This window comes from Boleophthalmus pectinirostris, unplaced genomic scaffold, assembly GCF_026225935.1.
Source record: "Boleophthalmus pectinirostris isolate CB_2022bp ecotype Guang Dong unplaced genomic scaffold, ASM2622593v1 HiC_scaffold_16, whole genome shotgun sequence".
NCBI classification, from domain to species: Eukaryota; Metazoa; Chordata; class Actinopteri; order Gobiiformes; family Gobiidae; genus Boleophthalmus; species Boleophthalmus pectinirostris.
This window is the reverse complement of record NW_026571095.1, coordinates 21,715,595-21,738,377: the sequence shown is the minus strand read 5'-3', so window position 1 is coordinate 21,738,377 and position 22,783 is coordinate 21,715,595. Positions and strand designations below refer to the sequence as shown.

At 37.2% G+C, this 22,783-nt stretch overlaps 1 protein-coding gene across 1 annotated transcript in view; it reads left to right on the top strand.

The window, feature by feature from the left end:
* Positions 1-22,783, top strand: part of pde1cb (phosphodiesterase 1C, calmodulin-dependent b) — a 148,023-nt gene that overhangs the window by 17,731 nt on the left and 107,509 nt on the right. The window lies entirely within an intron of this gene.

Here is a 22,783-nt window from a genome sequence, read left to right as displayed (position 1 = left end):
TGTTTTATTATTACCAACCACCCCAAACTGAGAGTGTCCTAGTTTTTGATTTTGAAATTCTGGTCACCCTATACATGATAGAGGGAACAATAACTTTTTTAGATAAATGTAATTATCATTAATATTCTTTGTACTAGTGGGAAACTTTTTTGGCAATATGGTTTGAGCTGTTGAAGTTGTAGTGTTGCAATGGAGCTCTTGTTTTTAACTAACTAACCATTGTACATTTCGAATACCTTTTGGAAGATAATTCTGCTTTATGGTTTGGTTAGATATTATAGGTATTTGTTGGTAAATGTAGCTGATAAAGTTGATAAAAACAACACTTAAACTACTATTTTAGACATTTTTGGTCCTGTTCTTGTCCTGGTTTAACCCTGGTCTATTCTGGGATTATTTCTGCGCTGGGGCTGCTCTTTGGGACTTGCCTGATCTTTGTTGCAGTTCATTATACAATCTTCAATTTCTCTTCAACAGCTTTGAATTTCAGTGCGATGAGATTTCCACATTTCGCATAACAAAGTCAGCTAAGGGGTTTAAGGTAGACCTAGGACTAGACTAGGAGAGGAGAAAGTGTGTGTAGGGAGAGAAGTCTGCACATCTTACATGAAACAGTGATATAGTTAATAGTTTAATGTGCGTTAGACCTAATATTTTGTTATATGAGCTGAAATCCCTGGAAGTTAGTCCTCTTTGATCTAACTTAAAATAATTCACAAAAACTATCAGATGATACAATTAACACATAAATATAACATTGGGAGTATTGAACATGGTTAGTGCTCAGTGCATATTAAGCTGTCCTTAATGATAACAAACCCACTCCATTACATAATAGACTATTATGGAGTGCCATTGTTACTACCTCTTCTACTTGCTGCTGAAAACAAACCTTTCATTGTTTGTAAATAATATTCTATTATGAGGTTATGACAATATCAAGGGGTATCTCTTTAGCATTTGCAGGGATGAATTGGAGTGACATTTAGCTGACTGGGTACAACAGTAGTTCTCTCTTCACTGTGCTAATTGCTATGTATGGCTACTGACCTCCTGGGACGCAGCCATGATTGATTCCACCTTGATAACAAGGACTTCAAACCACCATTAACATAATTTGGTGTCACTTTTAGAATATTGAACGTCTTTTAACGGCTGATTCCAATTAACCTTGATGTCTCCGGAGACCAATACAAATGCCACAGGTTCAGAGGAATACGCATTCGTCACAAGATGCTTAAAGCGTTCTGTGTAAGAAAGATACAAACCAGAAAAAAGGGAAGATGGAGAGATTGAAGTTGTACATATTAGAATCTGTATAAAATTGTTTGAGAGCTCTTGTTGTTGTTGCAGTGTTGACTATCTCCCAATATTCATAGAAAACTTTATTTTTTATTACAAATGTAAAACTCAACATTGCAATTATAAGATTCTGAATATGACAATTTAGAAGTGGTTTAATCAGAGTTAAGACCCGATGTAGTCCTGGTTTCTTTTGCATTGTCAAAGTGTAAACATGTGTTTTTCATATATATATATATTTTGTGGACACAAGCACTTTTTAGTCCAAGTTAAGTGTTCATTTCATTTGTTTAATTCCACTGTACCTGGTTTTGTCTTGTTGTAATCCAGATTTAGTCCATTTGTTTTCTCCCGATTTAATCTAATCAGTAAGTAGAGTATTATGTATAATTAAAAGTACACACGAACATTGCTGGCAATATCATTAGCACAATATTAAATTTAGTAAAACTGTAGTGTCTCACAACAGGGGCGCAAGGGGACCCTTGGAGTACACAGTTTCTTACCAGGGGGTAGTTGGAATAATTTTCAGAGCTTGATGAAGGTAGAATTGAATAGCATTTTCTTTGCAATAAATGTTATATCTTTTGTCATAAAATCCCAGTACAACATAAAAATAAAAAAAAAGAAAGAAATTGACAATATATTAGAAACAGATACAAGAGGAGTCAACATTATACGAGATGGGGAAGCTCAGTGATACAAAACTTAGGGGGTATTAAAAGGTTGGTATCCACTGGTTTACAGGCTCTATTAGTCTGTTTTACGCCCCCTCCTTCTGTTACATTGGGCAGTCTGTTCCAGGCTCCTCAGGTCATATTTCCAAAGGAGCGGATGGTGACAGAGAGAAAGTGATTTTCCACCTGACCGACCACAGCCTGTTGTTTTATTTAAAGGCATTGGCCACCTTTACAGAACACAGCTGCACAACACCAAACAAAAACACATTTAGTTTAATCTGGATGCTCTGATACACCGAAACATGTGGGAGGGTTAACAGTTTAGAAAGGAGAGGAGCTTTCATTATATTTTAAAGTGATTGGAGGAACTGTGAGGTAATGGGGGCTAAATGACTATTTTTCCTATTTTGTCTTGCTTCCCTTTTCCCTTACGCAGTTACTAGTGCTGTCACGATACTAACATTTCAAACTCTACTTCGATACTCATTAAATAATAGTGCCCATGTGGTCCATGGGTCCATGGGCGTATACTAGTCTCTGTGGTCTTACACTTGTTCTGATACAGCTCAAGATCATTCTAAAGCTATTCAGGAAAGGTTAATTTTTGTCCTGTGAATGGAGCTTTTTTAGTATTGTTACCTGCTCAAATGATCTATTTTCAATATTAGATTTAATATACATTAATATCAGAGTTTTGATACTTTTGACAACCCAACCAATGATTTTTGTACAGTTTGCGTAACATGAATTTCATCTAATATCACATGGGATTCTACAAAATTTGAAACTATGATAACACATATTATAACATTTGATTTATCTTCTGTATAAGTTGCATATTTGGATCTATAGTCTGGTGTTTTCATGTGAAAAGCATAGCCAATAGACTTGCTGCTATTGGCAATCCTTGGACCCACCCACTCGTGTGCATTCTGGCAGATGATTGTGTGTGTGTGTGTTGTCCATACGCACATACTGAAGCTTTATACTGCAGAGGCCAAACACTGGTAAATATTTGGCTGGAGCTGAACTGTTTGCGTTAGTGTTTTGACCTGTTATGTAGATTGGGCCTAGTGATGTAACAAGGCCAGCTGAGAACACATTTTAATGTATAGATTCTTGGCATGCACATTTTTCTTCAATAATTTCTTTAGTGACTGTACATTACATTTTAGAAGTAAGCTGTATTTTTCAGTAGTTATTTTGCAGCTGATGTCATGAAGATTCTGTGGGGTTTGCAGTGCTAACTGTAAGCACTGCTCATTCTGAGGCTTGTTAGACTCTAATCTGAGCTTTATTTGAACACAATCTGAGTAGAAAGATCTGATTTAGTTGAAACTAAAACAGGTGAGCTGATTTGTGCTGTTTAACAAGTCTCTCGCACATACAATTACAGTCACAGGCGAGCCAGCATTAGGCGACAGTTTTTCAGTTAGTCACTCTCACCTTTTTTGTTGAAAATCAAACACCTGAATAGGACCATGAATGCCGTATAGATCAGACCAGAAAGTTTTCTTGAGTTTTCAGACTATCTTAAAATGTTTTGCATTGGCTGTGTTTGCTAATATGCACATTGTGTCACCATGGTAATTACAGAAACATTTCACCATGAAAATACATGTAGAAGACCCCCAGCGTAATGTCCGTGCAAATTATCAATAATGATCTCGAACCATCACAAAAGCAACAAGTCATTTGTTGTTAGAAATTTACAAAGGTTTTAAACAGACTGTGCTCTATTTTGTTTGGGATGCTCTGCTCTCTATATTCTTTCTTATGAGGGTTACATGATGTTATGGAACAGCGCCATCTGTAGTCTTCTCCTGGACAGTATCTCAGGTCCTTGACACTTATTCACTGTCCTGTGGGTGCATTTCTGGATCTCACTTTCCACTTTGACCCAATATTTGTATAAATATTGTGCTCAATCCCAACTATTATAACTACTTTTGAAAGACCAAATCTTTTTAAAGATCGATTATAGTATATATATATATTTTTTTTATTGATATAACAGAAGAATTATAAACACTCCTAGCAGTTTTGATATGCTGAAACAAATAGTGTCTGATTTATGTCTTGGAAGCAGTTTGAATATTCCTATCTCCTCTGCTGAAACACCTTATCCACCTGATTCAATGCATGACTCACCTAGTGCTGAGTCCATTTGTCTGGGAAGTCCCACTAAAAGACCTGAGACCAGGGACTTCCTCTGGACCAGCCCTGCAGTGGTTAATAGAGACCAGACCCTCAGGGACTGACGGCCATCTGCAGCTGCATGTCAAATGGTGAGATTATTGTATGAGCGATTAAATGAGCGTGAACTTGCCATAATCCATAACATGATGTAAGCACCGTGTCACCTCCTCCATTCAGCCGGCATAATTAGATTTTACTGGAGGACGAGGGGGCTGTGTGATTGGTCGCTCGTATGGGTCTGAGGTAAATGACAGTAGTTACTGACTGTTATAAACTGGGGTTGATTGAAGGTTAAAGTATACCAAGGTCTACTGTAAAATAAGAGCAGTTTTGTGGGATGGTGGGAAATATGGAATATAAAGGGACTTTGGTAGGAGAGGTAGCCACTGTGAAATTAATAGTTTTCTCCTTGGTTTGCTCCCTAATAGTAAAAAAAAAAAAAAAGTACATAATTTGCCACTGTCTTGCAACTTTAAAGAAAACTACAAAAAAAAAATGATCAAGCTTTATTTTGCATACACTTCTACTACTTTTACTACCATTACCTTTGCACTGTTCATTATTACATGTATGGGCTGACATTAATTGTCATTGGTCCACATTAAAGGCAAATCACTAGGGATGTAACGATATCCAAATCTCTCCGTACGATATTATCACGATATGCATCTCACGGTACGATAGTTATTGCGATATTTTGGAGAGGCTAATATAATTGTAGATGGGACATTTTTTTGCTTTTAAAATACCTTCTGTCATAATCCCAAGATTTCATGTAAAAAACAGATCTCTTCTTGTTGTCTGCACTGAAATGAATCATGAGATATGTAGTTTCCAATGTTCATAAGCTGTTGCTACTGTAAAACAATGCATTTAAGCAAAGGAACTTGTAATTCGATATATTGTCATAGCCCATGATATTATTGTGAGACTTTTGACGATACGATATCACAATATTTCATACAGCATACAGAAAGTTTTTACTGTCCAGTAATCAGAAAGTGTGCGGTTAGCATGATGGCAAAACTTATCTCTGGTCTCTGAAAGGTATAATTATATATTCCTTGCGGTGAATAATTAGAATGTTCAGAAAAAGACCACCAGGATTTTTACTTTTATAACAAAATAATGAACTCCATCAAACACCAGTTCCCCGAAGCTGTTTCTAATGTTATCTTTGGTACTACAAGGAGAGATGGCAACTTAATGCCATTAAAGTATTAAAAAGCGCTGACTCATTTGCGCTGTAGGTGTCACACTGCCGCCATTTTTCCTCATTAGACCGTGTAACATTTTAAAGCCTAGTCTAATGAATGTACAAGCTGCTCGGGCTGATCTGGTTGGCAGTTTCACCAACAAAAAGGATTAAAACACTCATACAAGCATGCAGGCCAGGATCATGTTAGCAATGCATCATAAACGCTCTCCAAATAAAGACTTAAACATAGCAAAGGGAAGGGGCTTTAATATTTGTGATATAAGATTGTTAAGAATGTCCCATTATACCGCTGCTCAAGGATAATATAATGTAAAGTCTACATCTTAACGTCAATTTAAATAACTAAGGGGCGATTAAAGTCACTACAGACTCCAAAGATTATAAATATGTAGCCTTTCTACTCTGTGGTAGTCCCAAACCACGATAAATGAAGACAAAGGTTGTATTCGAAAGGAAATCAAGTGTACAATTAATGACTCTGATCTCTTAATATAAGATTCTAACAAGGATTTTAAAAAAGTGCAATATGCCAAATAATTATAAAATGTTTGGGATTTTTTTTTTTTTTTTTGTATTGAGTGAATAAAGTAGAATTACAACTGGCATACAATGTCAAATTTCAAATGGGCACGTAGTGGAGTTGCCCTGGTTAGTCTAAATGTCTCTTATCAAGCTATCAACAAATAGTCAATACATGATGAATTACACCATGAAAGAGATTTGATGCTTGTGACAGCTCTGTCTTTAAAGGGTACAGCAGTCAAAGTTATGTAACAGCAGAGTCCCATAGAGGTTATCTGATTCTGGGCTGGTGGCTTTCTCCTGGTCATTATTTCTAATTATTTTTTACACTCTAATTGCGGAAATCCATGTTTCATTAAGCTGTGATGTTGTGCAACCTTTATTGTATTTGAATCAACACTTCAGTTGTAATGGGTTGTTTTCATATCGTAAAATGTGGTGATGCGGTAACAATTAACTATTCAGAAGGAAATCTACAAATGCTGATAATTTACTTTTTTTTTCTAAAATCAGACAGAACCAGTGCAGATTATTTGAGAGCACTGTAAATTATTTAAAATGTCTTTTATATACTGTGATTTAATGCTGAAAAATGAGATTCTGCTCTCTAAATTAAAAGTGTTTATTTATATCGTGGTATCTGAATCTCTATTGAGTTTCAAGTATATTCCTTAGTATCGAAATGAAGTTTGAAATTTTAGTATCGTGACCATACTACTCCAACTTTTAACTCATCAAAAGAGCTACGGAACTATAAAGAGTTGTATTGTTATTTATTGTCATTTGAAACCCAGCTATACAGTCGTCTTTATTGGGGTACATAATCTTCTCTGCCCAGTGGCGTGCTTTTATAACTGTCAACACTTTTATAAAAGGTAGTGGTATGTTCAATATGAAATGTGGTTGTCCTCGTTCACCAAGGCCAGATTCTTTCCTTTCACAGTTGGAAGAGCTTAATAACATTTCATGGAAGTCTATTGCCACGCCTGCCTCATAGTTCAATAATCAGAGCCATGTGAATTTAACCTTGGGCATAGTGCTATTAGTCCTTCAAGATAAAATGTCTTCTCGATCTCATTCGTCAAAAGTTAAACTTTAAGTATATTTTCAGTGGGATATACATCAGATACTAATCGATATTAGAACTTGTATCGAAACTATACTCATTTGAGCAGGTATCAATACTTAAAAGGTCACATTCACAGGACAGAAATTAACCTTTCCTGAATAACTTTAGAATGATTTTGTGCTGTATCAGAACAGGTATAAGACTGCAGAGACTCATACACCCATGAACTACAGTGGTACCGACTGCAGGATTACAGATATAAGGCCCCATGGTAGTATAAAAGAAAGTACTATTTCATTGATTTTTCATTTAATTTTGAAAATCATTATTTTTTTTATACCATTGTGGTATTGCAATCATATCGAGTCTATTCCTTTATACGAACCTGGGCATTGTACAGCTCTTGGGCCACATACAGCCCTTTGGTTGACTCTGACCAGCTTGTTTAAGATAATTTGGAACATATTGTATAATTTTACCTCATACGTTGACTAAAGTGGCATTGTCATTATTTTAGAGGCGTTTTTTGTAAGACAACCAAACTTTTTCATCGCGTAGTCATAACATAAACTCTTACCAGTCTTACCAGATTGTCAAAACAATGCTATTTACTGCTATTTTTTATAAAGAAATACAACTAATATTATGCAGAATTGAGTTAAGCATTTTTGTCTGTCTCCACAGTATTCTGTTTCTCATGTGGCCCCAGGAAAAAAAAAAGAAAACATAAAAATTGCCCACCCTTGCCTTAGTATCTAAATCAAGTTTGAAAGTGCATTATTGTGACAACAATTATTGTCACAATTGCATTATTGTGACAACAAATTAAGATACTCTAGTCATCTAACTTAAAAAAGGGGATGTCATTTATTTTTATTAGCCAAAACAACTATTATTTAAGATTACAGTTGCTATAGGTCACAATCATAGAATTAAATCCATGTACGTAGGGAAATAGAATGATAAACTTCACAAATGATATATATATATATATATATTTTTTTTAAAGTAAGTTAAGTAAAATTGTGAAGAACCCTGTGATTTGCCGGCGTGTTCCTCTGCTGACCCTGTCTCTGTGCCTGTCTCTCACACAGTGGTGGTCAGTGCTCTGATTTATCCCTTTGTTAATTGGTATCTGAGTGCAGCTGTGAGCCCAGCATTAGATGAAGTCTCCTGTCGGCGTGGAGTCTGACCCTCTCCTCTGCAGCAGCCTCTGGTTCACATGTCTCCATCTCCGGTCACCGCGGCGACTAATGAGCCTCCTACAATCGCCGTGGTGACAAACGACGGACAAATTTATCAAAATGACTGAGGCCTGACCCCACACTTATGAAGTTAAAGAGGTGTTTCAATCCTGCTGCACTGTCAACCACTGTGAAATTTAGTGACAGAAAATATACTGTGTCACTAAACAACACAACTTTTTATCCCTATTTACTAACTTAAAGATATATGAAATACCTTCTCTCTTAACCTACTTGCCTCTCTGGAGTTACAATAGTTTTGCCTGTGAGGTTACAAAATATGGTTATACATCTACCTAGCATTGATTTAGTTACGTATGTTTTATTGTTCAAAAATACCTTAAAAACATGTATTGTTACTAGAAGCAGGGTCATCTCTCCACATCCGGGGTGTCATTTATAAAACCCTCTGTACGTACTCAGCAGGTCATTTCCTCCTCATATATCAGACCTGCCACAGAAATCTGCACACATGCTCCCACCTCCAACCACGCCCCCTTAAGCCTCCATTTCAACTTAAAAGGACAATGCAAAGTGAGTTCTGAATTAAATTTACCTAAACATGATCCTTCATTCGTCCAGGAGTGGTTCAATGTAGAGAGAAGATTTCATCTGTGGTCATGAGCTGATAATGAGTGGGTTTGATTGACACATAGGGACACAGAGGGAGGGGCTCATGGTGAAACACTGCTGCAGATGACAGAGGCGTGTGGGATTTAAGTGCAAAATGAAATGTGTTTCTATAGTAAACATAGCAGACTGTCCTGTCATTAAACGTATGAACACAACATCAGTTTGGATACAGTAGTGCTTAGAGGCCGTGACTTTTAGCCTGTACATGTATCTGTGCTTACGTGTAATGCACTCCAAGCCATGGGATATAGGTCTATTTCATTCATTTCACATGCATGATGTGCACACTGTACGTGCACGCTGTGTCAGGAATGTCAGGACAAGACACCAGGTGGTTTGTGAGGAGGGGGACAGTGGAGACAAACCGCCGTGGTCCGAGTGTGTGTGAAGAGGGGCAAAGGATGTGTGTGCCATGGTCTAAATGTGTGTGTGTATGTGTGTGAGGAAGGGCAGAGGAGACATACACCGTCGTGGTCCTAGTGTTTGCCTGTCTCTCTCCTCTACCCCTCCACACACACAGAGTCGTGCTGCCCTGGTGCTGAGTGCGTGAAGGTGAAGCTGTGGTGATGTGTGTGGGGTGCAGAGGAGGACGTGCATCAGGACTTTGGTACTGGTCCCTGCATATCACAGGAGGTCTTTGACAGTTGCATGCTTGCTTTACTTTGCCATACTTTACTCCAGTGATTATAGCAATAGCTTCTCCTTATATAAAATGAAATGAGCCAGCACCTCCATCTTTGTGTTTCTGTGGATGTGCCCACGGACAGCCCTGAAATGACAATACATTCATATGAATACACACAGTTGTGTTTATTAGACCCCATTATGTGCATGCACACGCTTTATGAGACCCCTGACCTGTAACTTGGGAAGTAGGGTCACGTGTTTATTACCATGGTGATGATAGTTAAGTGATTCTGCTCTGCCCATGAAGATGGTTATAGCATCTAGAATGTTCCACAGTGTGAAAGTCTAGTAAAGATTCAAGCAAACATAGCGGCCTGCATCATCACAGGTATTGACATAAGCTGTATCTGTGCAGTGTCCTCATAAGACGGTGGTGTCCTCCCTTCCCCTCCTCCCCTCTGTCACTCTGGTTTAAGTACCTCCTTGTGTCATCTGTGCTCTGAGGTCTTTACAACTGATATTGACCATTTAATGCACTAATAGCATCAGAGCAGGTTCAGCTGAGGGAGCATATTCTACAGTACAGTGGCTTTTGTCCAGGCAGCACAATTCAGGACCTGTAGTTTTGCAGTATTACAATGAGCGGATTTCCCTTTAACTGTTATGACTTGTACGTATTTCAGTGGCACATATGGGTTTTGCTACAACACAACAATTACTTTGAGCTAATTGTGATGATTCTACACAAATATTTAATCTGAACCTAAATAAATGTATTATCACCTTTTCAGTGTAATTACTTAATATGTGTAAGTTAATTTAACATATAATATTAATTTCACATTTATATTTTGTATGGATATACACTGGATATACTTATACTTAATACTGAGTTAGCGTTAAACATTGCTCCTTAATTTCAAATGTCAAAGTGTGGAGTCTCAGCCACTATAAACAGTGTCACCTCCTGTGAACCTAATAATAGCTTTAAGCTGCTGTAAGCCTTGTTTGGGTTCTACGGTCCAGATTTACACATCAACTACTAATACAATGTAAAGTCGCCTTGTGGACACTCAGTTTAGCAATCTGGTTTCTTTCAAATGTTTGATTTGGTGATTGGTGGGATCTTTTTTATATTTTATATTTGTTAGGGTGTGTCTATTTTACTTAGATTCAATTGCATAATGAATTGAATTGTTGCAGACCAACATATATTATACTTTGTATGTCTAGAACACACTTCTTCAATACTTTACGCAAGACCAGTCAGAGACATGCATGGCCCTGTGATGCAGCTCGGGTCCTGCGTCGAACTAGGAAGTACAAGCACATGTGTCCTGTGCTCAGGTCTCTGCACTGGCTTGCTGTGGCTCAGAGACTTTAAAGTGGCTCTGCTTGTGTACAAGTCTCTCCATGGCCGAGCACCAAAGTACATCTGTGACATGTTAGTGCCATATGAACCATCTCACACTCTCAGGAGCTCAGGGACCGGCCTCCTGCTGGTGCCCAGAGTCAGGACTAAACATGGAGAGTTAGTGTTTCAGATTCATGCAGCTAAAACCTGGAACAGTCTTCCTGAACATGTGAGACAGGCCTGTACTTTGACACTGTTTAAATCCAGGCTCAAAACGGTTCTGTTTAGCTGTGCATATGACTGAAAGGTTTTCATTCCGCACTCTTCTCTCTGTTTTATGTAATTAATATCTCTCTCTCTTTAATTTTATGATTATTTATGTTTTAATTTGTTTTTTATCGTGATTTTAATGTATTTCTCATTCTGTAAAGCACTTTGAATTACTTTGTGTACGAATTGTGCTATACACATAAACTTCCCTTGCCTTGCCTCGCCTTGCCCATCCATATCAAAACAAATATGGCTGCTTAGACTGCTGGGACAGAAAATCCTGCAGATTTCTGAAGAATCATTGAGCAAATCAGTAAAATCTGGGGTGAGAAAAATGCCATTTTTAGCCAAAATGTTGGGTGACCAATGATCTCCTTCTTTCACATGTGTCATCAAAAGAAAACAAACCTGATTGCACGATCATGTTTGGTTCTGGCTCAAGATGCAATGGAGAGTGTGGGGCCAGACTGAGATCCCTACGTATAAATAATACAGAGAGCGATCATTCACATGCCAGGCAACAACAACACAGGAGCAACCCAGAAATTATGTTGCTTCATACCTTACAGTATCTTTATGCTCCTTTTTTACTCATAAAATCTGACCTCCATTGATAGTAAGTTTCCCTTCACCTTTTACCTTTCCCTTTCACTTTTTTGTTCATAATTACAACAAAATACAGAGTAGGCCTTTGCTTTTCATTTGTCCCAGCGAGGTAGAAAATCTTGAAGGATTTTTATAATGAATGTTCTTTGTACTGTGGTCATTACATGGGAAAGACGGCTGCTATTTTGATGCATAGATATCGACTTGGCCTAGAAATTTAAATGAGATTTTGAATTTTTCATGTACCTCAAAATGGCTGGGGTTGTTAATGTTAGAGATTTTGTTCTGGGGGCTTTGAGGGAGCCCATAGCCTATGCAGATGTGAATGAGTAGGGCTGTAAGTCACTGTCAGTGCATACAAATAATTTATTTTCATGAAGCCTGAATAATTAGGTTTTTTAAAAAATTATTATTAATGTATTTTGATTATCGTATATGGAGACAAACAGCCTGTTTTAGCTGCGCTGTTGGTTCATCACTCTTGAAATTTAATAAAATGTTGTTATATGTGCCTGTACTTTAGCGCGTCACAATCCGTCATTTAGACATGTGGTATTGTTATTTGGCCTTGAGGTGCAACTTTTAAACATGGGGTATTATGCAAAATAGACCATCTTATAACATTGTTCCCTCTTCCTCTCATCCCTCATCTGAATAGGTTTTAGATGTCATCCATCCATGTTTCAGTATTTTAGCGATCTTTTCCAGGCTGTATTCAAAATCGTCTTAAGATTCTTTCCAATGCTCAGCTCACAAGCCTACATCATCCGTACTCCCACACGACAATTCTCCAGAAATATATGACACTGTACACAACTTGACAAACCTGATGCGATGACAGTAGTGTCATTAGTGGGATGCACGCTGATTGTGTCGTGATAGCGCTCTGAAGGGGGGTGACTTAGCACAGAGAGCAAAGCTAGGGGAGACTCAGAGCGACATTTTGTTTTCGGCAAAATTTTCCAAACATTAAAAATAACATAGTGATCTAAATAGGTTATGTTTTAGCAGTTAATAGCCCATAGAATTAAAATACCCCCTCTTTAATTATTAAATATACAATGTTGTGTTGTTTACTTCACAGCTACAACAAAAGGTTAATTTCTTTTCATTCAGAGAGAGCCAATCCATGTTTATAATGTGAATCATGAGTGCTAAACATATATTATCTTCTGCCAGGTCAGTCATTTGTCTCTGAATAAATTACCGTAGATAGGCATTATAATCTAATCTAATATGTTGAAAATAAAATGAATGATACTTAAATGTAGTGAAAAACAGCATCCGCCCAGCAACCTCCAAAACTGTTACCAATGATCAGTTTAGATAGGTTGTATAAAACTTTTAACAGTGTTAGATCATTCACCGTTCACTGGTCCACTGCATTATGTGTTTGTACTTTGCCCAAAGGCGTTTCATTCATCAGTTTGCAATGTAATTAAAGGCTGTTTGGGCATAACAGCCGGGAGCTATTTCCTTCAATAAGCCCATTTTAGGTCTTTGCACTTCTCATTACCTGAGCTCGAGTGTGATATTATCTCTGAATAGTGTTGTAATCAAAGTTGTGTCACTATCCTCTTGTGTTTGACTGAAAGATGCAGTGTGTCATTTCTGGAAGAAAGTACCGCTTGCTTGTCAATTTAGATCTTATTGCTATGCCTGGAATTTCTATGTTCTCTTCTAGTATGGCATTTAAAGGGCCCATATTTTGCTATTTTCTTGTCTATGTTGTAATGTTGTCATCAAAAACATACCTGGAGTTGTGCGTTGTTTCATTCACACAAGTTTAACACACAATCCTGCATATTTAGATACTTCTCTCAGAATACACGCTAATAATAATAATTTCAGCCCCAGAATTAATCTAATCTCTATTGAACAAAAGGTAAAAGGTAGCTGTTGACTTTAAAACTACCACTTCATGACCTCACAAGTTGGAGTATTTTGAGTTTTGGAGATGTAGACAAAAGGGTTACTCAAACATGTGTGAATGAAACAAAACACAACCCCAGGCTTGTTTTAGAAATAACAATATTTTAACATATCTTAAACCTCTCAAGAGTCAATTTTGAGTAATATAGGACATTTAATCTCTAAATCTCCATGGACACAAGCAGGGGCTGAGTACAGTTAGGGAGGTTACAGGTCAGATCTGTTTAGATGTGACCCCACTCACAGTTAGAATGTATGTTTTTCAAAGTATTTTATTAACAACAAAATCTGTCATATGTCATAATTGCAAGATACCTAAGTTCAAAGCCATTTCGTGTAATAATCCTGGCAAAACAACATCTCCATGGTGACAAGGAGTTGGCAGACCAGACAAAGTTACATAGTGCGTCTTTAAACCTACTGATTGCTTTTTTTTTTTTTTTTTTACCATTATTAGCCATTTGAATAGGGCATTGGCATTAGCTCAGCAACCATTGGACTCTTCACTCTCAAGGTGTGAATAACCTATGCGCTCTGACCTATAATTATATGCTGTTTTGTGGGAGATTGTGAAAACGTACCAAAGGCAATCTGTTTCTATTGTTAAGTGTTGACAAGTCCAATAGCAGCTTCAATATTCTGCTCAATTTCCCTGCTGCCTGTATAGGGGAGTGATCAATGCATAATAGCACTGCTGCTTTGGAGAGGGACAGTATTGGATGGGTTGATTGAGTACATCTTTAAAGAGAATTTTGCCCTCCAGGTGTTGTTAGAATGTAAAAAAGAACTCATGGCCAGCTTCAGCAACCTCTTCACCCACAAACACCTTATAGTTGTAGTTATATTTTTGTGATAAAGACCTATTTGTACAAAAATAACATAGGACTGATAATAAACTGTGAAACTACATCATCAGAAATTATGACAAGCCCTATAATGGAAGCATGAGCAGACTTGAATGAATGTACACAATGGATACTGAGTGTTCAAGGTCCTGTACTGATGCTAAATAAACTTGAATATGATACTTGGATTATTTATAAAACAGGACCTCTCAGGGTGGAGTTTGCATGCTCTTCTTGTGTCCCTCAAATGCTGTAATTTCAGATTTCATATCTGGTGATGCACCCGTGTACTGCTCTGTTAGGTCTGCTTGATTATAGGAAAAATTAGAAGCATGACTATTTCACTCATATTTGAAATCACCATTATTTCAAACAATTACTTCTACGCAGTCAAAATGACCGTTTATAACTTTATTTTAATGTTTTTTTGTCAGTTAAAAAAAAAAAAAAGCTAGATAGATTAGAGAAGTGGCTTGCGATAATTGTATTATTAATTCCAATATTGAAATAAAAATGTAAATGATTAAATTAAAGGATGGGTTAAGAAAAATGTCCTCAGCAAGACATGAATTAAGTTTGAATACAGGACAAAAATTGATAATCCTTTCACTGGATCTGATATGATACTTCAAAATGGTCTTCATTGTTGCCTGACAGCATCCTCCTGAAATAGCCATGGTTTAAACTTGTTTATAAAACAAAAGAAACTAAAAAAAGTTTCCTGTTATGTGACCTCCTTGTTTTAGCATTGTTTGACAACCAGTTCAACCCAGCGCACTGCCTCTCCCCTTGAGTACAAATGTGTGAAATTTTAGAGTTGCTTTTGTGATTTCTCCTTACGTTGACCTGTCATTTCTGCTTCCTAAGCTTTGAATCTCTCAGGGACGAGCATAACTCCAGCTTCACCAAGCCCTGAAATGAACTGAAAGGAAAGTTAACAAGAGAAACAGACAGCAGATAAGTACGCGCTTTAAAGAAAACATCCGATTTTGTCCTGTTCTCTTTTCAGTTTTCTTAACAAAGCCCTATTGGAGAAGATGAAAGCATGTGGTGATGTTTTTGAGGTGGCATCCCGGCTGTAGCCTGCATCAAGTAATTGAAAGAAGCCGATTGTGGTAGGGGGCCACAGTGGAAGAAGATGGTCCTATCTGAGTCACCCTCATGGGATTTGAACCTGTACCAAAGTGATAATTGAGGGTTGAGTTGGCGAGGAAAGTTGAAAGGATGAGAAAAAAGTAAGGGTGCAAGTTAGGTGTAAAAAGTAGTTGTCTTTTCAACATTTCCTCTGTGTGGTTAGTGTTGTAGGTAATGGTCACAGAAATAGATTACATTTTGTGGCAAAGTGGTATGGCCCTTACTGTAGGAATCCTGAGTTTCATTCCTGAATTGTGTGGGTGCTTTTTCTGTGCTATGTGATTTTCATTTTCTTCCATTTTAATCTTTTCCATTAACCACCTGTTTTTTGTAACTACTTCTGACCACCAACTAAAAGAAACTATTGAATAGGACTGTAGGCTTTTAGTTGTTTAGTCAATTAATCAGTGATCACGATTCACAAGTTTGAGCCAGGCACAAACAGATACTCAAATTAACAGTTTTGAGAGCTTTAAAACACACTTTTACCCTCTGGCTTTTAACATGAGAATTGTGTGGTCTAGTGATGTAACGATATCCAAAACTCTCTGTTTGATATTTTCACCATATCCATCTCACGGTACGATATTCATTGAAATATTTTATGGAGGCTAACAAAACTGTCAATACGCTACTCCTCATTTAGTCTGCACTGAAACAGAGCAAAGGATCATGGTTTATGTAGTTCCCTCTGCTTTTTTTTTTAGCTATTGCTGGACCATAACAATGAATTTAAGCAGAGAAACTTGTAAGTCGATATATTGTATTGGTCCACGATATTATTGTGAGACATTTGACGATACGATATCACGGTATTACGGTTATTGTCTGACAAGCTTTTATTTTTTATTTTTCTATTGCTAATTTTATATTTACATTGTGCCTACTCCATGCGGAGACTTTGTGTTGGTAAAATGTGCTATACAAATAAATTTGGATTGGATTGGATTTTGCCAAGCCCCCATTTTAGTTAACTAATAGTTCGGCAGGACATGTCTACTACAGTCATACTATTGAAAAAGTATAACACAGAAGAAGAAGAGCAACATGTAACTTTTTTTCTGGTGGAGGGTTTGCCACAAGTTTGTCTCCATGAAGATTTTTTGTTTGGAATGCTCTGCTGCATTTATCAGTCATCAACCTGGAGACAAGCAGGTAGGTAGTAGTTACAGGTTAGCTCTCTGGAGAGGCAATCTTGCTTAAAATGGGAATCCATGTATTTCTAGGCATTTTTAAAGAGGGGTTATATTATGACTATGTTACATTTTATTGTTTTGAAAATGGTATATTTGTCAAAAACTAAATATTAAAATATTTTATATCTATATCTCCCTTCGCTTTCCCCCTTCAGAGCGCTATGACAACACAATCAGCGTGCATCCCGCTAATGAAACTTCTGCACGTCTCATCAGGTTTGTCAAGTTGTTTACAGTTTTGTATCCTGCTTTTGTACGTTTATGGAGAATTGTCATGTGGGAGGATGGATGACGTAGGCTTGTGGGCTGAGCATTGGACAGAATGTAGGGCAGGTTCGAGAGATTGCTAAATTACTGAAACATGCATGGATGACATTTAAAACCTCTTCAGGGCATGTTTTTGATGAGGGAAACCATTGTAGAAAGCTTTAAAGGTTTAACAGTCTTTAACAAAACACCCTCACTATTACATAAAAATAGACATGTTTAATGCACTTTTAAATAAATAAATAATTGACCTAAAATGTTTTCTAATCCTCCAGTTAGGTAGTCCTTAGCTAAAGATCTAGTGTAGAGGCCCACTGCTCTTGACAGGTTGCCCCAGCGACATTGAAGTATGGGTCAATTGTAGATGACAAGATTTCCCTACGGCCACAACAATGTACCTTAACCTCGCATAGCCTTGATATAGTTGACCTTATAGAACAATGTCCTTGGAAAAATATAATCTGTTTTTGGTTCTTCCTGCTTGATACGGTCTAATATGAGAGATTACGTGTGGTTTGAAATCAACTACATTTAAGATTGACCCAAGTGCAACATTATTCATGGTATTCATAGTGGAACATAATTTCCAATCATCCTTGCTGGACATTATAGAGGCATACAGTATATAGCTGGAGGTCAGGTGGAATTGTATGATATTGGTAATTTCTCATTCACTGCTACATTACATTGTGCATGAGCAGCAGAAAGAGCAGCTGAAACTGGGGAGTCATGGGTAACATTATACACTCTGCTCCATACAATCTACTGTATTTCATCGGATGCCGAGTCTGCTCGGAAAAATAACCAAAAATAATACTAGCAATGTGTTTGTGAAAGTCATCAATGACATTACTTGGGTTTTTTTAACGGAAAATTCTAAAGCCAATATTCTACATATGGTTTGGAGCATGGCTTTTATTATTTAAAATGGCTGGATTTTAATAAGAAAAAACAGATCCAATAAAAAATCGCAACTGATCATTATAGCCCAGCCCAATTTAAAAAAAACAAAACACAGTTACACAGATTTACTTGTGAATCAGGTTTGAAAATCAGGTACCACATCTTAAAGAGCCCATATTACATTGTTTTCTGATCTGTTTTAATGTTGTTTCCTCATCAGAAACATGCCCAGAGTAGTGTTTTGTTTCAATCACGCATGTTTAACTCACAAATCTTTCATATTTAGGTTCTCTCAAACAGAGAGTTCCACCTTGTGATGTCATATTTTCTGCTGTGTTTTAAGCTCCATACACCTTCACTGGAATCATTTGGATGATTTCAGTCCTGGAATTGCCAATCTTGACTGAGCAAAGGGTATAAATGTTAATTTAAAAATACCTCTACATGACATCACTAAGTGGAACAGAGCATTTTGTTCTCAAATGAGTGTGAATGAAACAAAACACAACTCCAGGTATATTTTTGATGAGGTAACAGCAAAACATGGCTTACAGCTCACAAAAGTCAATTTGGCATAGCATAGGACTAGTTGTGTGCAAACATTTTTAAATATTGATATCTTGTATTGCTTAATGTGAAGATACAGTATCGATATCGTGGACTGCTGTATCGATATATCACCAAGAGTATTTTTTGGTATATTTTACTAAATTATTTGTTACAGTACAGTTTTGTTGCTTGTTTAGAGGAAGGAAACTTGTTTATGCAGCACATTTGATATTTTCACTGCTTTGATGATTAAAACGGGTGTGTTTCATATTCACTTTCTGCAAGAAGTGGTTTTAACAAAGACTTTTAGTATCACAGCCATTATTTTGCCTTTATTTTTATTGACCCATATCAATTTGATTTGAAATATATCATATCGAATCAAAAGTGCACTGTATCGAGATATGTATCATCTTGTGGCCTATGTATCAAGGCATTTATATTATCGGCATCTTCTTACTGATACCCTACATACCCCACATAGGACCTTTAAATGCACAAACTAATTGAATAGATTTTGTTTTTAACAAAATGTCAGGAACTGCATGGTGTATTTTTGTTACTAGAGCAAAGATATCCTAATGATCTAGTTAATGATCACATTTTATGAACAGAATTAGTTGAGAGTATCAGATCTTTCTTACCAAGCATTTCCTCATTAGTGGATTGTTGATGTGGGCAACTGACTAATAAAAAAGGGTTACTCAAACATGTGTGAATGAAACAAAACACAACTCCAGGTATGTTCTTGATTAGGTAACAGCATTAAAACATGGTTTAAAGCTCACAAGAGTCAGTTTTGCATGATATAGGAACCCTAATGATGGCTCTTTTAGCTTTGACTATGTTAACAAATATAATTCAAACTTAAATCCCCCTAAAATTAACCTACATTGAGCATCGCATATTAAAAAGAAAAGACGGTACCCTTTCCTTCACATAGTAAGTTATCATCCTTGAAGCATCCCTCCTCTCTCTCCTTCCTCTGTTGCTGCCTGCACTCTTTGCTATTACACTATTCGTCATCATGAAGCTCCACCCACGGCTCCTGGCTCCTCCCCCTCTCCTCCCCCTTCACTCCATCTGTGTGTGTATCTGAGAGGAGAGAGGGCTCAGAAGGCGAAACGTTAATCCCAGATTGCACTACTGCTTCTGCTGCGGCTGCCCTGTCCTCCGCATCATTGTTGCTGGGTGGGCATGGCACAGCTCCGGACCCACTACTCCGCACACAGAAACACAGGAGAGATAAACCAATGAACTTTCAGCTACAAACAACAAGAGAGAAGAAAGATAGAACTACAAATTTACTAGCAGCAACACTATTCACCACTTCTACTGTTTAGAAGTTTGGAAAAATCGTGAATGAAGACCAAAGAAGTCCGATCTTGGGTAGCTTGGCATCCCAACCTTTCGATCTGCCCGCTGCTTAAGACGGATTAAAGTTTTTTTCCTCTGTGTTTTTCTTCTTTTTTATCTTGGCACATCTGGAGATCGGTTGCGCATCTCGTACTCGGACATGGAGTCTCCCACCAAAGAGATAGAAGAGTTTGAAAGCACTGCATTGAAGTACCTCCAGCCTGAACAGATAGAGAAAATTTGGCTTCGACTTAGAGGATTGTAAGTATTTAAAATTATTATTTTTTTGTTCCAACATTTCAGCATGTTTTTGTCCAATATAAAGTGCACAATATGTCAACTGAAACTATGCATTACATGTAATCCACCATGTGAATTCAACAAAACAACAAGTAAGGTGTTGTGGTTCAATTGGGCAAGCTGCCAGGGTGTAACCAATCTATATGTCCTTCCTTTATCTATGCATGCACTTTACTCTCCGAACTTTGACCAAGATGATAAAATATACAAGAAAATACTGTATAATTTTGAACTAAGTGAACTTCATGATGACAAGTTTAAATTATTTTCACTAAGTAAATTAAACTCTACTTCATACATTACATTGAGAATAGTGTACACTTAATTTTGTTATATTAGACATGCAAGGCAATATAGGTAAACTGTACACAAAACGTGCATACATTTTAACTTTTAAGCAACTCTTACACAATAAACTACCATAATATAATGAAAACATGGCTGCACTGCAGTATAAGCAACAAGTTGTAAATATCATTTTGTATTTAAACTCATCTTTTTTGGTAAAATATTCTTTCTCATTTGTGTATTTTTTTTTCCCCTCGAGCCAGCCTTTTTGATTGCTTTTGCTTGATTTTCATTGTTGCTTTTGTGAGTGAGCGCGTGGGTGCGTGCAATGATTGACAAAGGTAAGACATAGCTGTTTGCATTTGCACAAAGTCAACAATGCAGGTCAAAAAGATGCACATTTTCACAGGCTTACGACGCATACACTTTATTCCAATATTATAATCTGTCTCCAACGAATGGTCATAAATTCTTGAGCAGATTAAAATAAGGATACTTTAACAACTCAAGTTGGCTTCACACTTCCACCAGCCAATCAACACCTGTGCGACCTCTCACCCTGGGAACGCTGCCCACCACTTGTAACCGAAGCTAAAATGGGAATTATCCAGTGCTCATTTTCAGCTCACGTCATTTCAGCTCAGTGGGGAGATGAGAGATGCTGTCTAACCAAAAACGAGAGGAAAAAAATGTTAGTATTATTGGCAGCACAGGTTGAATGAAGTGTATTTTTGTGTGTGTTGTTTGAGTGGCTGCACTGCAAAAAAAGGGCCTGCCAAATGCTTTTCTCCATGGAGATGTTAGTGCTTTGTCTGGAAATGTTCACAGGGTATTAAAGGTATTAAACCTTCTATCTTCATGAAGACCAAACCAGATCAAGTTACAGGTTAGATCTGTGGACAGTTAACCCCGCTCACAGTCAGAATGCCTTTTTTCTATGTATTTTTGAGCTAAAAAAAACACCTTTAATTGAATAAATGTAAGGTAGATCTGTTTAATGTCATACTGTGGAACATTCCAGACAGAGCAATGACATATCCAAAAAAATAAGCAGGTGACAAACCCCCAACCAAAAAACACAAAAAAGTGCACATTAAACTGAATAAAAAGCATTTTGCAGGATTAAAACCATAAAGAAACAAATGACATGGGTGGACAACTTTATTTAAAAAATAATATGTTGTTGGATGAGAATGAAGGATTGAAGAAACAACTACCTCTGACAATCCTAGGCAGGTGTTTCTCTGTCATGGTGCAGCATTAGAGCAAGAAAAAGGACTAAAGTGGGCAGGGCTAATTGTTAATTCTAAAATGTTCAAGATCTACATGGACACTTAAAGATGTATTAACAAAACCAAATCAGTTTTCAGTACATTAGCCTACTACTTATTTCAACAGCCTACTTGCCAGTTTGTTTCAAATGTACACATATCCCTTTGACAGAGCTACTTATTTATTTGTAGAACAATTTAAAAAAAGGCTAAACACAGCCCAAACCAGTGCCTGGAGAACTATGCCACATTCTTTTTGAAACTGTAGTGACCACTGGAGGCAGCAGACACTCATTTTAGACCGCAAATCTGCAAATCTGCCCTAGGAACAGTAGACAATGCCATTAGGGCTAGAAAATGTATTGCAATTCTGACAATATTAGCAATCCCAGTATCCATTTATTGGAACATTAGCAAATCACAGAGGCCTCGTTTATTTAAGTAATTTCCTCTCCAAACCAGATATCCTGTCATATTCTGTGTAAAAGTTGCTGGCCTCTCCAAATATGTTCTGAAAGGCATGCTATTCTTGTATTTGATTGTATTTTAGTTCTTGTCCAAACAGAATTCCACTATTAAAACAGAAATTGCAAATCAATTCACAATTACAATTCTGGTCTGAGAAAAAAAAAATCTAATCAAATCAACAAAATCTGTCCACAATAATAGACAATCTTATAACAACACCCTGTACACAGTTCAGTAGCAAAAAAGTAGATTTCAGCATTTACTTCCACTTATTTTTTGGTTAGTTATTACATTTTTGCAATGGGGTCTTATCGCTTTGTATAATAGTTTTTTTATTTTTTATTTTGGGTTTGTTTGTGTTTGTGCCTGTGCTCCACCATCAAAATGTCACGGTCAGTTTCCTCGGATCACTTGATTGTGTCCGTTCCATTTTGTGGGCTTCACAAAGTGGCCATCAGCAGCTCCTGTCTTTGGGGATGAGAGCGGACGCTGTGTGGATGACTCACAGGAACAGGCCAGTCTGCGATTTACTACAGTCTGTATAGAAGT